This window comes from Panthera leo, chromosome B1 (assembly GCF_018350215.1).
Source record: "Panthera leo isolate Ple1 chromosome B1, P.leo_Ple1_pat1.1, whole genome shotgun sequence".
In the NCBI taxonomy this organism is placed as follows: Eukaryota; Metazoa; Chordata; class Mammalia; order Carnivora; family Felidae; genus Panthera; species Panthera leo.
In genome coordinates, this window is record NC_056682.1 from 43,974,859 (window position 1) to 43,981,117 (window position 6,259).

Consider the following 6,259-nt stretch of genomic DNA (forward strand, 5'->3'; position numbering starts at 1 on the left):
GAAAGGGGCTGCCTTTCCAGGGTTGGAGCAGATAGCCACCATGGAATGTGGTTAGGGGATGCCTGGGGGTCTCCCTTCTCCAAAATGCTTCCCCTCCTCACTGCCAGGGTGAGATCTAAGTCTCCCATTAGAGCCAAACCTGCGTATCAATTCATTTATTAATCACTTTCCAGTGGTTGGCTGAAAGTCAAGCACTGGTCAAAGGGAGTTCTGATGGACCACAAAAAGGATTCATTTTAGATACAGGACGCTGAGGGTATGAGGTGCAAAGCAAGGCTCAGTGGGAGGCTGCAGCTGGGACCTTCTCTGTCTTGCAGAAAGTGACAGAGATCCTTGCATAGAAGGAGGGAGGAGGGGCGCCTGGGTGTCTCAGTCAGTTAAGTGTCCAACTCTTGATTTCTGCTCAGGTCATGATCTCATGGGTTTGTGGGTTCAAACCCGCCTCAGGGTCTGCACAGTGCAAAGCCTGTTTGGGATTCTCCTCCCTCTCTCTGCCCCTCCCCTGCTCGCTTGCCCTCTCTCTCTCAAAATAAATTAATTAACTTAAAAAAATAAAAAATAAACTAAAATAAAGAAAAGGAGGGAGGAATTCCTGGACACAGGGACTCTGGAGAGAATGGAAACAGGTTCAGATAGCAACCTGCTTGCCGGGCCCTGCCTGAGAGTGTGCTTGCTTAGATGCAATTACTGTGCATCCAGCACCCCGACCCCGGCCTGCCTTTGCATCTTTGACTCCGGTTCTACAAAATGCCTAAGTGCTTCACTAGACCTCATGCTGTGGGTGTTCCTGCTCCCTCCATCCTCTTCCCAACAGCACTCTTCAAACAGACAGAAATGGCCTAAATCAGGGAGGATTAGATCCACTAGAACCAAACTGTGAGATTTAAGCACCATGCGCAAACCAGACGGTCCTGAGTTAGTGCCAACCCTAGCACTTACCAGCTGTGCGTGTGTTTACGCATATTGTTTTCTTCTCTAAACTTTGCATTCTGCATTTGTAAACTGGGGATACGTACAAGTAGTAACTTGATATGCAGTTCTGAGGATTAAGCAAATGAGAAAATGCGTATGAAGCACTTGGCACAGTGCCTGGTTCATAGTAAGTGCTCAATAAATACCAATTATTAATTCATATCTTGCCTACTTTTCCTTCCAGTAAAGGTTGGCAAACTGATGCACATAGCTTTCAAAATCCTTGCAAATTTAATCTAGGCTTAGGCTCTGCACAGATTTGTTCTTTGAAAAAGCCACAAAATTCTTTTGTAATTCATGATCTCTTTACTGGCTTTTTATCTGCTATATTTAGCTCTTAAATTTTATATCTCAGCTTGAAACCCTGAAGCCATTCTTCTAAAAATATAAGTGGTTCAGCCATTGACATTTGCTCACTGAAAGCACAAGCAATTTTTTTTTCAAAATAACAATAGGTCAGAGGTGGGACTAATTACCATAACTTCAAAGATAAATAAATTATACTTCATTTAATCAAAGGATCCAATTTGGCAAGGCCAACCCTAAAGACTAGCTGCTTTAGTTTTACCTCTTTAATCTCTAAGAGAACATCTTAATTCTTTCTCGTAAGTCCTAAGCTGGGACCCTGGTCCTTTCTGGCTGGGGTCCAGGAACAACCCTCTCCCACCCAGCTCACAGTTGAAATTGTTAGTGTCCATTTTATAGTCTCAAACACCAGGTACTTATTTCCAGATGGCCACCCAGCTACCTAAAGTTAACCCAACAACCTCTTTTACACATAATAACATATTTACTGAGTGCATACTCTGTGCCAGACACAGTTCTAAATGCTTTATGTGGACTAAACCACTTAATCATAATAATATCTCTATGAAATTGATACTGTCATTATCATCCCTCTATATGGGATATCGTTATTTTGATAATTTGTCTAAGATGACCTAACTAATACGCGGTGGTACTAGGATTTGAACCCGAGAAGTCTGGCTACAGAGCTGTTCTTTCCCACTAAATCACACCACCTCTGAAGGAAGAAGTAAAGCTTACCAAGGATATAGCTTAAAAATCCTGATTCCACTTTTTCACAGAAGCACCCTTCCTTCCATGGAACATTCTGTTCTGGCCTTGGTCACTCTGTTCCTCCCAGCCTATTCTCTGGGGCATCCTTTGCCCAAAATATGAACAAAACACACAACAATATCCCTCTTATCCCTGTCAAACAGGGCTGCAAAAATATTCAAGGCAGTGTGGCTCAGACTCAGAGGATGGGGTTCCAAATCCACCATCAACCCTAACCAGCTGGGTGCCCTTGAGCAAGTCACTTTATGTCTCTACCTTTAGATGCCCCATCAGCAGAGTGAGGGACCTGCCCAACTGCCTAATTGGGGGGCTTTTGTGGGGACTACATGAGCTAATTGGTGTAATGTGCTTAGCACAGTGCCTGGCTCAGTAGGTAAGCTGTTATCATTAAAAGAGAGCAGTAACACTATTATGATTATTGATCATGCAGTCCATAACTGGGAACAGAGTTGAGAAGGGCACATTCAGAAAAGACTCAGAGGGAGGCCACGTTGTAATATAAGCTTGCCTGTCCCTGCACACGAGGACGGGCTGCCTGAGATGGAAGAGTTCACCTCCAGACCTGGCCGGCACACACCTCCACTGGGTGCCCCAGGGCAGGAGATGATCACTAAGTCGGAGGCAGTGGGGAGGGCCAAGTGAGAGCTTGGACAGGGAAGCTAGAAATCCTCCTGGAAATCAACTCCATCCCACAAGCAGTCATTTTCAGCCCAGACGCATGACTTGTTCCAGTTTAACGGTTCTCAAAATTGTTCTCAAAACTTTCCTTCAGCTGGGCACCCCAACATACAAGTCCATAAAGGTGGAGGTGCTTGGTTGGAAGTAGGAAGAGGAGACATCTGGCTGAACTCCTCCCCAAAGGGACCCTGTGTCCCTTCTGAAAGACAATGATAACCTCAGACCACAGTTTGAGAAGCATTAAAAAAAAATTTTTTTAATGTTTTATTTTTATTTTTGAGGGACAGAGACAGAGTGTGAGCAGGCAAAGGGCAGAGAGAGAGGGAGGCACAGAATCTGAAGCAGGCTCCAGGCTCTGAGCTGTCAGCACAGAGCCTGACACGGGGCTCGAACTTACGAACCGTGAGATCGTAACTTGAGCCGAAGTCAGACGCTTAACCAACTGGGCCACCCAGGCTCCCCGAGAAGCACTTTTTAAGAGAAATAAAAAGACATACTATATGAACCCTGCCCTTAGGGAGCTTGGAGTCCAGTGAGCTGGCGGCTACAGTCCTGTACTGACTGGCAAGTAAAGTCCAATGTCCCTCATGGAAGGTACAGATCCTCACAAGGCACCCTTGCTGTCACCCACATAACCCTGAGGCTTTTCAGTTGCAAGAGATCCTTCCACATTCATACCACACACTATAGGGACTGGAAAGGGCTTGCTTGCATTGTTCACCGGCTTCAATAAAATCATCTTTTAAATCTATTTTACCGCTCGCAGCTCTTCTCTAAGGTGGAGATTATCACTATGCCATTTTACAGATGAGGGACCTGAGGCTGAGGGCATTGAACTTGTCCAAAGTCACCCAACAAGGCAATGCAGGAACCAAGATTCAAATCCCCACCTTCCTGGTTTCAGAGCTTGGCAGCAAAGACCGGGGCCCCAGGCTACCTCAGTGCAGATCCCACCTCTGCCATGGGCTGGTTGTCTCTGCACCTTCAGTGTCCTCATGGGTAAGTAAAGGGGACGACAGTGACACCCACCACCCTTAGAATGGTGCCTGGCACCAGCAACCGTTGCTGTCTTGGGATCACCAGCTAATAGGTTATGACTAGTCTGTTCAATTCACGCTCTCATTTATGCAGCCTGTAAGAGAGCAGTGCAAGTGTGTGGCTCAGCAAAATACAGAGAAGTAAAAGCCACACGAGTTCAAAGAGAGGGCATTTGAGATGCTTCATTTATGACTGCTTCATAAATTTTTGAGTTACTCCTTAGGCAGAAGCCAAGCTGCGCTCTCCGTGTCGGTCCCATGTCAGCACATGTGGTGCCAAGGCTGGCTTTCGGCGACGCACGGCCAGGAGCACGTCCCTGACAAAGCCAAGGGCCCCACGCAGCCTCCCGGGTGGACGGGTGACCTCTGCCACGCTCATCTGGGTCTCGAACGCCACCTGGGCGGACCCATAAACTCGCAGCGCTGGTGCTCAAGGTTCCCTGGGGGCCTGCGCCACATTTCCACGCCTGGAGAAGCCACTCCAGAGTGTGCCCTTGGTGGGGGTGGGGCAGGGGAAGGAGACAGCACTGCCGGCCAGCCGGCAGAGCACGTGGTCAAGGTCCTGGGTGCCGGCTACACCCCAGCTCACCACTGCGAAAATGCTCACTCCATCTATTCAGAGCTGAAGGTATTTACAAATGTGACATTCCAGGGACTCGAAGAAGAAGAAGAAGAAGAAGAAGAAGAAGAAGAAGAAGAAGAAGAAACAAACCTCCAAAGCCAGAGAAATCAGGGAACTCTCAGAATTCTGCCACAGCGCTTTCCATACCAGAAATCAAACAAAACGTGTGCTTCCAGGAACCCAGGAATTAAAGTTCAACTTGGAAAGAGAGGGAAAGAAACGTCGGACTTTATGGCTGTGCGTCCACGCCCCCCCCCCCCCCCCCCCCCCCCACCGGCAAAAGAACACCGTCAGCCCAAGGCTTAAAGGACAAGTGCCTCTTTGGCTCAATACATGTCAAAGGATCGCAAGAACGTCGCAAGAACGTCCGGTGCCCCCGTTCCTACCTCTTCGGCTGGGGTCCCCACGGTCGTTTCTGTCTCCCTCTTCCACCACCTGCTACCGCGGATCCATCAACCCTGCTTGGGAAGCCGGCGCTGCTGCTCAGGGAGGGGTTCCGCGGAAGGAAGGGGAGGGCAGGCACTGAGATCACGGACGTGGGGAGGGGACGGTCTCCGAACCAAGCACTTGGTCAGAGGGAAAAGGATGTTTTGTAATTTTTGGCTTGAATTTCCAGAGGCAGAACAGGAAATGTCCACTGGGGCTGGGAGGTCTAGGGAGAAATAGGCTGAGTCTCCCTTCAGAGGGGGTTTTTCTGTGGGCTCTCAACTGTGCCCTCTCTGGAATTCAAAGCTCCGTCTGAATTCTGGTGCCTTTTCCCCCTTACTCTTTCCTCTAGCACATTTTTTTTTTTTCTTAATGGAACGTCAGCTTCGTTCCTGACATGCTGGAAAAATTTTCCTCTGCCTAAACTTGGCTCAGGAACACTCTCTCCTTGTGAGAGAATTTCTCCTATTACAAAGTTCAGTTTAAAAAGAGAGGGCTATTTGTTTTGCCAATTTTGGTATTAGGGACATTTTTCATGGATTTTTTTTTTTTTCTCTGAACGTCTGGATTTCAAGAAATATGCACACCCATATTCCTCTTGACTGTTTCCTACTCCCTTCCACTGGAAAAACAACAACAATAACTGGTAAAAGATTGCAGCAAAAATGTCCTTAAACTGTGGGTCTAGGTCAACCTTTTCCCTGCTCACATCTCCACCCACAGTGCAGGGTGCCTGGAGTGTGGTAAGGAGGAGTAATGCTGGTCTTCAAGACCCTCTCTTAGTTCTAGGTCTTTCTATGACGGTAACGTAGGAATTGGCTACCTTTCCCAAATGGGGTCCACTTCCAAGTAACAAACTTGCCTCAGAGATGGGACGGCAAGATCACGGGTTGTGATTCTTGGAGGTGGTGGGTGGGGGTGATCTAGCTGTTGGTAATCGCCTGGAGGGTGGCATGTCTGTGAATTGTCAGATGCCACCACAAATTGGGAAACTTTACCGTACTTATTGACCCTTGCAATAAAACTCAGTAGTTCTCACAGTGCTAATTGGGGATTTGTTCACAAACAGGAAATGAGAACGTCCCCTCTGTTCTAGTTATTAAAAGGAGGTGAGTAATAAACAAATTAATCGTGTAAGCAAGATAAGAACAATTTTTTTTTTTTTTTTGCCAATTCGTGAGTTTAGAAAATGTCAGATGCTTTAGAAGTCTCCTTCATTTACAAAAATGATACCGCATACATAAGAGGCTGAGGCTGGCGGTCTTTAGATTTTTGAGTTGATGTATTGATAACGTATTTGTACCTAGTCAGGAAAGCAAGACTGACATAAATGATATATATATATTTTTTGTTTCTAGCTTGAGTTTTGTACCTAAACTTGAAAGTAATTGAAATGCATTCATATTCTGAAGTTTACAGATTCTATCATTTCAGTCTTGGTTTA

The 6,259-nt window shown here is 46.7% G+C and overlaps 1 protein-coding gene across 1 annotated transcript in view; it reads right to left on the reverse strand.

Annotated features, from left to right (window-relative positions):
* Positions 1-4,827, reverse strand: part of TACC1 (transforming acidic coiled-coil containing protein 1) — a 120,576-nt gene extending 115,749 nt beyond the window's left edge. Inside the window, exon 1 of the mRNA XM_042934804.1 lies at positions 4,776-4,827. The gene's annotated coding sequence lies outside the window, so the exon portion shown is untranslated. The remainder of the gene's footprint in view (positions 1-4,775) is intronic.
* Positions 4,828-6,259: the final 1,432 nt, after the last annotated feature.